The sequence below is a fragment of the Saccostrea cucullata genome, unplaced genomic scaffold (assembly GCF_032062105.1).
Source record: "Saccostrea cucullata isolate Sc308-1 unplaced genomic scaffold, CSIRO_AGI_Scuc_v1 ctg805, whole genome shotgun sequence".
Lineage (NCBI taxonomy): Eukaryota > Metazoa > Mollusca > Bivalvia > Ostreida > Ostreidae > Saccostrea > Saccostrea cuccullata.
In genome coordinates this window covers 51,467-66,483 of record NW_026918089.1, presented here as the reverse complement: position 1 = coordinate 66,483, position 15,017 = coordinate 51,467, and positions in this window count along the sequence as shown.

The following is a 15,017-nucleotide window of genomic DNA, read 5'->3' as shown; positions in this document are numbered from 1 at the left end:
AGAACACCCCCCCCCCCCCTCCCCAACCGAAAATGTTAATTCGTGTTAAGTTGGTATGAAAAATGTCATACACATGAAGGTATGACGCATAAGAACCCCCTCTCCCCGGCCGAAATAAATTTTCACATTTAGGAAAGAACTTTACGTATTTTTTTCTTGTCAAGAAATTTCTGGGTTGGATTTTTTTTTAACAGAGTAACCCTCTTGGAAAAAATGTCCCATAGATCCGCGCCTTTTTTTTTTTAATTTACATAAATATCAATATAAAAATAAAATTTATTCAAACATGTGTGGCAGTTGGCAATAAGCAGCTGACAGTTGGCAGTAAGCAGTCAGCAGTTGGCAGAAAGCAGTTGGCTGTCGTATATGGCATTCCATACCTACCCCTTTCAAAAAAATTAATTTAAAAAAAACAGACAAAAGATATGCAAGTCCTAGGTGCACAAGACTTTAACTAACTAAAAATGTTGATCACATTTTATCTTAAAATCCTAGAAAATCTTACGAATATAAATAACTAGCAGAAAAAAATTAATAGCTTCTTTATTTAAAAGAAAGGTAAAACTTGTTGAACGTTTGAAGATTGAAAGTGAGAACAGTTTTGTTTTTAAGACTGCTTTCGTTTTGATGAAATGGTTTTATCTTTTTCGCTAGTTGATATATCTCTGACTCAAAAGTATCAAATATGTTTTAGATGTCTTTTTTTCAAACAAGCGAAATGTCGCCTGCGTGGCGCAGTGGTTAGAGCGTCGGAGTAAGGAATTGATCCTTACGTCTGCGGTTCGAATCCCACTGTGGGACGTGGAGACCGGTCTTTCGGATGAAACCGTATAAACCGAGTTCCCGTGTCTCGGTAGGTGCTGGCACGAAAAAGATCCCTCACTGATCAATGGTCATAAGGGCCGGGAATAGGACAAAAATTTCAGCTCTCAACCGGCAAGTGGTGGCGTCTCCATATTCTCGGGAGGGCCGTTAAATAACAAACAATCAATCAATCAAACAAAAAAATCGTTTTGGATTCATTCTCATCTAGTTAAAAATTTTATTCCTCTTTAAGGCAAATGTGGTTTATAAAGAAAACGTACTTAGAAATAATTATAGATCCGTTCCTCAAAAAACACTCCCAGGAAGAAACCGTAGACTGAATCGAGGTCAAGGTCACCAACCAACCATCCATGGTAGTATCGGTGAAGGTCACAGGGCCCTTTTCACTGTCGATAAAGGAATTTCCTGTCCATTGGGACGGATAAGTACAAGCAGCATCTTTTATAAGAAATTGAAAATTAATTCCAAAATGGCAAATCAAAACTTTCATTCCAAAGGAAGAAAATGCGTAAAATACGTCAAACAGGAGATTGTTAGTATTGACATTAATATTTATTTATTCATTTGTTAGTTTTTTTTAAATATTTAATTCCTACTACTCACCAATATTTCCAACTTCAAATAATGTCAAAAACAAAAACAACTCTAATATTGGGTTGCTTATAACCATATCTTTTATCAAAACTCAAATGAAATGAAACTCAAAATAATGTGAAACTTTGTATGAAGACGGTGGTCCCATGTCCAAAAGCATACGTGAGTTTATTGAAAAAACAAGATTGACGGAATTACAATATAGCTGAGGACAAACAAGGAGGAATGACAGTTATTATCGTGTCCATTGAAGACAACGGTGAATGTCCCCCGCACGCTCTCTGTGTTTGGGTAATGTCTTAATACATTGTCCTTGTTAGAAAAGGTTCAAATATCAAACCTTTTTAAATTCTAATCAAATCGGTTTTCTTATGAAAACAAAATGGTTGATAGCACTTTATCTGATGGCGTTTTTGGAGTAAACAGGGGGAAATGGGTTTCAAACAATCATAATATACGAACGTGTTAAATTATTTCCTACTCTGAATTTTTTAACCGATAAAAAGCAAAAAACAAATGGCTATATTCTCATATTTCCCGTACATACCCTGGCAATCACGTGACCTTGATTTGAACTTGACCTTACATATATGACCTCAGGCAAGGTCATTATATAGGTAATCAGGATCTATAATCTCATTTTAATACACTTTAATCTAATGTTTCCTTTGCATCCACTGATGCACCTGTCCTGAAAATATGGCTTTGAAATTTGAGTATCAAAATCCGAAATTTCTACACCGCTTCAACGTTTTGAAAGTCAGAGTGTGAAATAACTTATGAAATATAAAAAGACGAAAATTGGTATTGATTTAAGATTTTATGAAGAATAGAAGTAGATTAAAAATCAACAACAAAAACTCTTGAGATTCAGCTCCGGGTGAGTTATGTGCACGAATGACCTTCGAGAAATGTTCTATTTTAAAAGTTTTACTGGGCCAAGTTGGTAAAAGAGTTTAAAGTCATAATGCAGGATATCTCTCTCTCTCTCTCTCTCTCTCTCTCTCTCTCTCTCTCTCTCTCTCTCTCTCTCTCTCTCTCTCTCTCTCTCATCTTTACTATGATCTTTTTTCCTTCAAAGAAACCATTTAACATTATGATCTTTTTTCCTTCAAAAAACCATTTAACATTATAATTTTACTAAATGTTTATATCTCTGAGGTATGGTGTACGGATAGGGCCATTTGCGTTAGCGCGACATCGCGTTCAGATAAACGAGACATCGCGCTAACACACAACACGCCGTCGCGCTAACGCAACTTTGCACAACACGCCGTCGCGCCAACGCAACTTTGCACAACACGCCGTCGCGCTAACATAACTTTGCACAACGCGCCGTCGCGCTAACACAACTTTGCACAACACGCTGTCGCGCTAACACAACTTTGCACAACGCACCGTCGCGCTAACACACAACGCGTCATCACGCTTACGTACAACACGCCGTCACGCTAACACAACTTTGCACAACACGCCGTCGCGCTAACACAACTTTGCACAACAAGCCGTCGCTTTAACGCAACTTTGCAGGTTTCACAGTCTAGTAGGAAGTCGTGTCCGGAAATATAGGACTGCGCATGCTTAACCATATAATGAATGAAATTCTGGATGAAATTGGTCTTGGGAATCTTAAAGGTACGGAAGCGTATTAGGGCCGCAGCAATATTTTTTTTAAAATTGTTATAACAGATTATTAATTTGTTATAACCAATTATTAATTTGTTTAAACAAATTATTAATTTGTTTAAACAAATTAATAATCTGTTATAACAATTTTTAAAAAAAATACAAATTATAAATACGCTTTCGTAGCATGCGCAGTCTTATATTTCCGTACCGACTTCCTACTAGACTGTGAAACTTGTAAAGTTGCGTTCGCGCGACGGCGTGTTGTGCAAAGTTGTGTTAGCGCGACGGCGTGTTGCGTGTTAGCGCGACGGCGCGTTGTGCAAAGTTGTGTCAGCGCGACGGCGTGTTGTGTGTTAGCGCGACGGCGCGTTTATCTGAACGCGATGTCGCGCTAACGCAAATGGCCCTATCCGGACACCATACGCATGCTACGAAAGCGTATTTATAATTTGTATTTTTTTTTAATTGTTATAACAGATTATTAATTTGTTTAAACAAATTAATAATTTGTTATAACAAATTAATAATCTGTTATAACAATTTAAAAAAAAATATTGCTGCGGCCCTAATACGCCTCCGTACCTTTAAGATTCCCAAGACCAATTTCATCCAGAATTTCATTCATTATATGGTTAAGCATGCGCAGTCTTATATTTTCGGACACGACTTCCTACTAGACTGTGAAACCTGCAAAGTTGCGTTAAAGCGACGGCTTGTTGTGCAAAGTTGTGTTAGCGCGACGGCGTGTTGTGCAAAGTTGTGTTAGCGCGACGGCGTGTTGTACGTAAGCGTGATGACGCGTTGTGTGTTAGCGCGACGGCGCGTTGTGCAAAGTTGCGTTAGCGCGACAGCGTGTTGTGTGTTAGCGCGACGGCGCGTTGTGCAAAGTTATGTTAGCGCGACGCCGTGTTGTGCAAAGATGCGTTGGCGCAACGGCGTGTTGTGCAAAGTTGCGTTAGCGCGACGGCGTGTTGTGTGTTAGCGCGATGTCTCGTTTATCTGAACGCGATGTCGCGCTAATGCAAATGGCCCTATCCGAACACCATAGAATAGGGGTGAACATTCAACTAATGGATCATAAAATATATATTAGGCTTTTCTACATTTTTGGGATTTTGTAAAGATTATATTTCACCTTTGATGAAGATGAGAATTAATCTGAAAAAAAGATGATAATTTAAAAAATCACACCAAGTAGATTTTACATAATTTTGCACTTCATTGGACACCAAGGTTATGTCGTAGGGTTCACTGACCAATGGAATTATACGGAAGCGTATTAGGGCCGCAGCAGTATTTTTTTTTAATTTGTTATAACAAATTAACAATTTGTTATAACAAATTGATAATTTGTTTAAACAAATTATTAATTTGTTATAACAAATTATTAATTTGTTATAACAAATTGATAATTTGTAATAACAAATTAACAATTTGTTATAACAAATTGATAATTTGTTATAACAAATTATTAATTTGTTACAACAAATTGATAATTTGTTACAACAAATTGATAATTTGTTAAAACAAATTAATAATTTGTTTAAACAAATTATTAATTTGTTATAACAAATTGATAATTTGTAATAACAAATTGATAATTTGTTATAACAAATTACTAATTTGTTTTAACAAAGTATCAATTTGTTTAAACAAATTGATAATCTGTTTAAACAAATTAGTAATTTGTTATAACAAATTGATAATTTGTTATAACAAATTGATAATTTGTAATAACAAATTGATCATTTGTTATAACAAATTACTAATTTGTTTTAACAAATTATCAATTTGTTTAAACAAATTGATAATTTGTTTAAACAAATTAGTAATTTGTTATAGCAAATTGATAATTTGTTATAACAAATTGATAATTTGTAATAACAAATTGATAATTTGTAATAACAAATTGATCATTTGTTATAACAAATTACTAATTTGTTTTAACAAATTATCAATTTGTTTAAACAAATTGACAAATTGATAATTTGTTATAACAAATTAATAATTTGTCTAAACAAATTACTTATTTGTTTAAACAAATTGATAATTTGTTATAACAAATTGATAATTTGTTTAAACAAATTACTAATTTGATATAACAGATTACTAATTTGTTTAAACAAATTATTAATTTGTTATAACAGATTATTAATTTGTTATAACAAATTAGTAATTTGATAAAACAAATTACTATTTTTGACAAAATTTGAAATTTATACAATCTACGAAAGCCAGATCAAATCAAAAATCCAAGTTTATGTGGGATTTATGAAAATAATTTGCAAATGTCAAAGTTTTTGGCAAAAATAAGGCTTTAGTGGGACTATTGGGAGCTTTTCCAACAGGCTCTTTTTAAGGTCTTCCGTCTTCACGGAAGACCTTATAGTGATTCTACTGTTTCTTATTATTATTCTTATTATTATTCTTTTTTTTGACAAAATTTTGTACAGGCGATTTCTCGAAAACTATTCAGAGTTTTTTCATGAAACTTTCACAAAATATGTGTCATTATATGAAGTTGTTACATCAGAAGAGAAATCTGGAAAATTCCCTTCTGGTGCCAAGTTATGGCCAATTTCCTGATTTTTAAATGCAATTTTGTCGCCCCTTTTTCATGAAAATGGCTGAAGTTATGACCTGGAGACTTATTGAAGACTATAGTTTGTCACTTTGTGGTTTGCGGAATTACCTTCTCGTGCGTCGTCAGTACTTCCGGTTGTTACGAGATGCAAATTTAAAAAAATCGTATTTTCTAACTTTTTTTGTTTTTCAGTATTTTTCATTTATTTTTGGTATGTTAATAGAAGTCCTTCTTATAATGCTTACTATATAATTTGTTTGAATGTTGATAAATCTAAACTCTAGATATTTGCATTCAAAAATCTGAAGCGCGTCCAAAATGGCGGCTGTCTCTGTCAACGCCGACATTTCGCAATAGTGGTTTACGGAGGCAGCCGAGCGTTTGCTTGAACGTAAGTAACATAAGGATAAATGAAATGTAAAGGAATACTTGGATTGTCACGTCGTAGTTACGTTGCAGTTCTGTGTCAAACTAACGTCTTCTATAACTGGTAAAAGACTAAATGTGCAAAGGAAATTCTACACCTATCTTTTGTGCACCATGGAAAAACAGATCTTTAATGATGATAATAAGTAATGCTTTCTCAAAAAAGAATATCAATTAATATTTTAAGTATAAATCTTAACCACTGTTTTTCCTATGCACACGTGTGCCATATTAAACTAATAAATAAGACAACAATAAGAAAAAGATTTTATTTTAATAGATCGCTTCATAGAGTTTATTTTAGCAATCTTGTCTCAGAGTTATTGAGCAAGAATGATATCTGATTCCATGACCGTTGTAGGATGAGCCATGTTTTTCGGCGAAACATTTCAACCTTTGTCGAACTAATCGGGATAATTCACTTTGGGGATACAAAGGAAATTGAAAAAAAAGTTAAAAATTCATAACTGTTTCTCCGCTTTAGTGTTAAATGCATATAAACAATATGGGATTTGTAAAATATGTTAAATATACTTTCTAAACCGTGAATAGACTATAAGAACGTTCTTTTTTAACGTCATTGAAGCTATCACACCTATTTAATAGAACATTCCAAAGGAAATGCGCAAAGATTAACTCGTGGCGTTTGTCGCTGAATTTTGAATAGTGACCTGCCTTTCATAATTTTAAGACAGAAAGCTATGTTTTGTACATATAGAGTGATAGCGTAGTATTTAGTGCGTTGGAGTTTCATGCTGGCGACTTGGGTTCAATCCTCCTTGTGTGCAAATCTTTTTTCAGTTTTTCTGCTCGATTTAACGTTTTCCTTCCGGAATCGGACGGAAGACCTCTCGTTGCTCGCAACGAGTTTCATGTCTAGTTTTATTATTATTATTATAAAAATTACATGCATACAGAAGAATTGAATGACACATTAGGAATTTAATATCAAATTTCACCAAGAGATACCCACTCAAGAATATAGTGGGTTTTATTTTTTTCTTTAGTTTTCCGGGGAAGGTTGTTACGGAATGTATTTTTTATTGATAATTTATCCGCAAATTCATTTGGTCAATGGTGCCTCTGTTGCTCACAGCTTTATAGGAAACCATGGAGGTTCACCACGGGAGCAGATCCAGGATTTTGCATATATAGAATTGGGTTTGGTTTAAAGATTTTATTCTTTACTCATGAATTGGGTTGAACATTAGACATAAATGCCTGTCGAAAAGCAATATTCAAAGTAGATCATATCACATGTAAAAAAGAATCCAGAGAGAGAGAGAGAGAGAGAGAGAGAGAGAGAGAGAAGGGGGGGTTAAAATGAACAAAATCAAAACACAAACTAGAGATACTGTGAGCAATGAGCTCACTAAATGATACCCCCCCCCCGCCTCCCATATGCTTATAAAGACAAAGTCCATGTTTTGCTGTGGCCGGGAAACCCAAAATATATGTCGGATCAAAAAGTAAAATAGTAGGTGCACAATGGCAATATGTTATGTAATAAAAATTCTGTGAAAGTTTCATTAAATTTCACTTCGTGGTATAAGAAGAGTTGCGGATAAGAGATGGGTACTCCAAAGTGTAACAGACGGACGGACGGACATACCGATTACAGTTTACCCACTTTTCAAGCGGGGGGGGGGATATAATAAAACAATTTATATTGTAACATTCTTTTGCATGGCTCAAATAAGATATATTTTTCCTAGCATACGAATTGGGTGATATGACTGTGCAGAGTCGGAAAGGGTGGGAGGGCACGTATGGACAAACTTTCATTAAAGCTTCTAAGAACAAGCTATAAGGAATAGAATCTAGGACACTGATGCAATTCATCATGACATTGATGTTTGAAGTGAAAACTCTGAGATGCTAGAAGAAACATATAGGTCAACTTTGCAGACTGTATGCTTATTGTTTCACAAATTCAATATTTCAATGATTTCTAATCTGATATAGATTCCATAGTTCTGTGTACATGTCAAATATCCAAAAATAGTAATTTGTTATAACAAATTAGTAATTTGTTATAACAAATTAATAATTTGTTTAAACAAATTAATAATTTGTTATAACAAATTATCAATTTGTTTAAACAAATTATTAATTTGTTATAACAGATTATTAATTTGTTATAACAAATTATCAATTTGTTTAAACAAATTATCATTTTGTTATAACAAATTATCAATTTGTTATAACAAATTATCAATTTGTTATAACAAATTAGTAATTTGTTATAACAAATTATCAATTTGTTTTTACAAATTAGTAATTTGTTATAACAAATTAGTAACTTGTTATAACAAATTATCAATTTGTTTACACAAATTATCAATTTGTTTAAACAAATTATCAAGTTGTTATAACAAATTAGTAATTTGTTATAACAAATTATTAATTTGTTTAAACAAATTAATAATTTGTTATAACAAATTATCAAGTTGTTATAACAAATTATCAATTTGTTATAACAAATTATTAATTTGTTTTAACAAATTATTAATTTGTTATAACAAATTAATAATTTGTTTAAACAAATTAATAATTTGTTATAACAAATTGATAATTTGTTATAACAAATTAAAAAAAAATACTGCTGCGGCCCTAATACGCTTCCGTAGAATTATGAGCTTCAAATTATACTGGTGGAAAAAATACGGTGTACATTTTTAAGATAAAAAAGTTTATCACTCCACGGGTCCACATCCCAGAAGGCCGGGAATGGCTGGATAGGAAGGGGGAGTATCCCTTTTTCTAAATATAGTGGGTTTTTTTTGTAGTTTTAATATGTACATTTTCATTTAGTTGTGCCAACCCAAACTCTTTGTTGCTGTATGATCGATCACTCTAAAATTCTAGCATTTGAAGAAAAAATGGTAGAAAAAGGTTCCATTCCCCCTCTCTTCCACCATCGAAGTAGGATTTTCGAGTTTTGGGCTTTTTTTTAATTTTATTTATTTTTTGCTTATATTTTAGGGTGGTTCATCTCTCCCTTGCTACGATTTTTTTTAATATCTAAAGAAGGATTAACCATATAGATACGTCGGTATCAAGTCCTACGTGATTATACCCCCCGCTTGAAAAGCGGGAGGGTATATAGTAATCGTTATATCCGTCCGACTGTACGTCCGTCCGTCTGTTACGCTTTGGGGTACCTATCTCTTATCCTCTACTCCTCTCATACCACTGAATGAAATTTGATGAAACTTTCACAGAATCTTTATTACACATTGCCATTGTGCACCTCCTATTTTACTTTTTGACCCGACACATATTTGGATTTCCCATAGCAAAACATGGACACTGCCATTTTATACATATGGGAGGCGGGGGGTATCATTTAGTGAGCTCATTGCTCACAGTACCTCTAGTTATACCCCCCGCTTGAAAAGTGGGAGGGTATATAGTAATCGGTATTTCCGTCCGTCCGTCCGTCTGTTATGCTCTGGGGTACCCATCTCTTATCCGCAACTCCTCTTATACTACTGGGTGAAATTTAAAGAAACTTTCACAGAATCTTTATTACATGTTGCCATTGTGCACCTCCTATTTTAATTTTTAATCTGTCGTACATTTTGGATTTTCCAGAGCAAAACATGGACACTGCTATTATATTCATATGGGAGGCGGGGGTATCATTTAGTGAGCTCATTGCTCACAGTAAGTCTAGTTTGTAAATAAGAACATTTCGGCGAATTTTATAAATTCTTTCGTCCTCGCTAGACAAGGTTTTCTGATACGCTACTCTTCTGGGGAGAGTATCGTATCAGAAACCCTTGGCTAGCGAAGATGAAATTCTTTTGATGAAATTGTTTTTTTTATCAGAAAATACATAAACGTAACTAATTCGGCGCTAAGTAGGATCGGCTCACCAGTCTTTAGAGTGTCTACATGCAAAAATGGTTCGCATGATTAAATGTTTTTTTTTTCCAGTCCTGCTTTCTCTTCTGAAAGAATCAAGCCCCTCAGTATCTGATTACTGCGATGTCGTCTTGTCGCACTAGCTAATATCTTCCTCTTGCATCCTCTATTTACGAAAGATAGGAGTATTTTGTAAAGATGTACTTTTTAAAAGTGTGGGGGTCGCTCAGTGATTTTGTTAACCGAAAAACCTGTATTAAACTCATGTTTTTAAAAAATTGCTTTCAATCATACGGAGCGATGCGGAAATGCCATGATGAATGGAAAGGATGAATTTTGCTTACTGTATTTTAATGTGTGCATACCATTTTTTTTTAAATACAGTATATTACATGTAATATAGGTATGATTAATAATTTAGAGATTTTAAAGCAAGTTAAATTTTGTTAACTGTTATATTTAAAAAATATATCGTTTTGTATTTATTTTTTACTACCTTCCGTTTTTGGATCTCGTTCAAAATTTGAATTTATACAACACAATACTTGCTATGAAAAAGTTTAAACTATTTATTACAATCTCCTATGCAGAGTTGTAGAAAAAAAAATCAACATTTTTTGAGAAAGAGATAAGAAATGGGGACTTTAATTTTACTGCATACGTAAAAAATAAAAATAAAGCCCTGTTCCTGATTTGAACAAATTTAAACCCAAAGTGTGTTCCTCCCAGGTTATGATTCAAACAAACTTTAATTCATAAGGAATGATAAAGCTCAGGGGCCCATTTTACCAGAACTTACGACTAAGACCAAAAACTTAAATGGATAAAATTGGGAAACAGTTAAATTAATGACTCTATTGGAAATTGCTAGCACAAAAATATCGTATTTCATTCTTTTCAAAAGATATAAATAATTCCAAAATCAATGTAAAATATGAAAGTTATGAGTAGAATAAAGTTCTGCTCTTAGTCGTAAATTCTTTTTTTTTTTAATTCCAATTGGAAAGGTACATGACCTTGTACAAAAAGGGTCAATTAAGCCCAAATAGGTCAAAAATATTTATATATACCCATTAAAAGGTCTTGTCACAATGAATAAACATGTGAAGTTTGAAAGCCCTAATACCAGTTTGATTTTTTTGTTGTTGTAAAATTGGGTCAAATTCCAAGGTCAAGGACAAGAGGTCAAATGGTGATACCCAAAGAAAGTTCCTGTCACAAGGAATACACCTGTGAAATATAAAAGCCACAGCCCTTCCCACTCAAAAGTTATATATGGGCAAGGTTAAAGTTATTGCGGACAGACAGACAGACAGACGGACAAGGCAAAAACTATATTCCCCAAATCTTTGATTACGGGGGCATAAAAGGTATATTCATAAACGTCAAAATGTACAATCAAATTAGCGGAATGCAAAGTTACACCAGATTACTAAATCGTGTTTTAATTCATATGGTATAATCACTGGTTGCAATTTATTTTTTTTTAATTACCACGACTGTATGTCGAACTTGAAATTGAGAAAATGAATTGTTTTGGAGAATTTCTATATTTTCCTTTTCCCCGAAGGAATATCTAATACCATTTTACTGAAAGTATTATATAATATCAGTGTGATTTTCTAGCGTCAAAACGTATAACATATCATCTTTTAAAAGTGAAGAAAGAAGCTCTGCATAAAAAAAGATATTCAATATCAAAAGACATAAAATACATTAATGATGTCTTTTAAATCCCATGTAATATTTATGTGACAGGAGTAATCTGAAGGTCATTATCCATTTGGTTTCATTTCGCTGATTTCAGGATGTACGCTCTTTTGAAATTTTAATTTTCTACATCAATCAAAACTTAATCAAAATCTCTAGATACCATAAGCTCCATATGCCGTAACGCATTATAGGTTTTTACACAGGCATCTCTTCAACCAAATCCATGAGGTCTTTAGGGTTGGGGTAGAATGACGAAGCTTAAAAAAGTGAATTACTTTTTTTGTCCTATTTTAAGCATACATTTCGGCTAAAATAACCCCATAAACGTCATTAATTATACTATTTTTATTTCTCATTTCTTACACCAAAAAGGAAAATTGACGTGAAAATTGCACATGTAATTTCTTTCTAGTTAGCAGCACTGAAAGATTTCTGCAGTTATTTTTTAGTTTACAGACCAAGTTATACTCTGGGCTGAACTAAGATGGTCTTTTGACCGACATAAAACAGGTGTTAGAAAATGTAGTCAAGTGGTGAATCATCAATAAATAATATTTCTCAATAATCATCAATATATTACTCCTATCAATATTTGCAATGTATCTGAGCTACAAAAGTTTTTGAAAAAGTTTTGAAATTCAATGTAAAAAATATTTAATAATTAAATAACAAGAGGGCCAGGGGCCAAGATTTCAAGATTCCAGGCGATCATTTGAACAAACTAGAATCTACACTACCTGAGGATGATTCCATATAAATACCTATCACTAATCATAGCTTTGAAGTACTTGAAAAGAAGATTTTAAAAGGTTTCCCTATATATCCCTATGTAAAACTTGGGTCGGCCATTTTGGCCCCACCCTATCCCCAGGGCCGGGGGTCATGATTTGAACATACACTACCTGAGGATGATTCCACATGAGTTTCATCTTTCCTGGCCCAGTGGTAATTGAGAAGGATTTTTAAAGATATTTCCTATATATTCCTATGTAAATCTTGGGTCGGCCATTTTGGCCCCATCCTTGCCCCGGGGGTATGATTGTAAACTTGAATCTACACTACCTGAGGATGATTCCACATGAGTTTCATTTTTCCTGGCCCAGTGGTTCTGGAGAAGAAGATTTTTAAAGATTTTTCCTATATATTCCTATGTAAAACTTGGGTCGGCCATTTTGGCCCAACCCTATCCCCAGGGCCGGGGGTCATGATTTGAACAAACTTGAATCTACACTACCTGAGGATGATTCCACATGAGTTTCATCTTTCCTGGCCCAGTGGTAATTGAGAAGGATTTTTAAAGATATTTCATATATTCCTATGTAAACCTAGGGTCGGCCATTTTGGCCCCAACAAAATAAATTTGAACAAACTTGAATCTACACTACCTGATGATTCCAATTTCATCTTTATGGCCCAGTGGTTCTGGAATTTTTAAAGATTTTTTCTTATATATTCCTATGAAAAACTTGGTGTTTTGGAGCACAAATGATTTGAACAAACTTGAATCTACACTACCTGGATGATTCCACATGAGTTTCATCTTTCCTGTTCTGGAGAAAAGTTTTTAAAGATTTTTCCTATATATTCCTATGTAAAACTTTGAACATTTTATTAATTTGAGAACAAGATCTACACTACCTGAGGATGCTTCCAATGAATCTTTCCTGGCCCATATTCTGGAGAAAAAGATTTTTAAAGATTTTTCCTATATATTCCTATGTAAAACTGTGTGCCCCACCCTTGCTGATTTGTACAAACTTAAATCTACACTACCTGAGGATGCTTCCACATGAGTTTCATCTTTCCTAGCCCAGTGGTTCTGGAGAGAAAGATTTTTAAAGATTTTTCCTATATATTCCTATGTAAAACTTGGGGACCATGTGTACCCTTGTTGAAGGTCATGATTTGAAATCTACACTACCTGAGGATGCTTCCACATGAGTTTCATCTTTCCTGGCCCAGCGGTTCTAGAGAAGAAGATTTTTTAAACATAGGTAATCAGAGATTACAGAGCTCACCTCAACGAATGTTGTCTTTAAGTAAGGCAAAGTCACACAATTAACCAACAAAAAGTGTACATTCCAGAAATGAAAATATTTAAGCAATTTTGATCGAATACATTGAAATAGACCTACATAAAAAATTTAAACTAGTTGTTCATGAAAATGTAATTAAAATTAAGCATCTGAAGCAAATTTGAGAGTTTTCATCCCCTGATGCAACATTTGTGCAAGTTTGGTTTGGTTTATACAATGTTATATAAGCCTTCAAGTTTTTTGGTAATTGACCTGCACCCATAACTTTTACCTGGTCTATTATCTGAAAAAATGTATGTCGAATTCAGCATCCAAAGTAAGTCCATTAGTATGCATCCTAAGATGTATCGTCCATGCAAGTTTGCTCATTATAGGGCTCATAGTTAATTGGAAATGATACATTCATCATAAACTAACATTTTCACTCATCCACAAAATGTAGGTCAGATTGCATCCGAATATATTACATCCTTAGATGTATCATCCATGCAAGTTTGGTCAACATAGGGCTTATAGTTACTTGGAAATGAAACCTGCACCAAAAACTTTAACCTGTTCACTCAACCAGAAAATGTAGGTCAGATTCAGCATCCGAAGCAAGCCCGGTAGTATGCATCCTTAGACGTATCATCCATGCAAGTTTGGTCAACATAGGGCTTATAGTAACTTGGAAATAAAACCTGCCCAAAAAAATTTAACCTGTTCACTCAACCGGAAAATGTAGGTCAGATTCAGCATCTGAAGCAAGCCTGATAGTATGCATCCTTAGATGTATCATCCAAGCAAGTTTGGTCAACATAGGGCTTATAGTTACTTGGAAATGACACCTGCACCAAAAACTTTAACCTGTTCACTCAACCGGAAAATGTAGGTCAGATTCAGCATCCGAAGCAAGCCCGGTAGTATGCATCCTTAGATGTATCATCCATGCAAGTTTGGTCAACATAGGGCTTATAGTTACTTGGAAATGAAACCTGCACAAAAAAATTTTACCTGTTCACTCAACCGGAAAATGTAGGTCAGATGCAGCATCCGAAGCAAGCCTGATAGTATGCATCCTTAGATGTATCATCCATGCAAGTTTGGTCAACATAGGGCTTATAGTTACTTGGAAATGAAACCTGCACCAAAAACTTTAACCTGTTCACTCATCTGGAAAATGTAGGTCAGATTCAGCATCCGAAGCAAGCCCAGTAGTATGCATCCTTAGATGTATCAACCATGCAAGTTTGGTCAACATAGGGCTTATAGTTACTTGGAAATGAAACCTGCACCAAAAACTGCACCAAAAATGTTAACCTGCTCCAAAAACATTAACCTGGCCATTCCTTTGCTGAAAT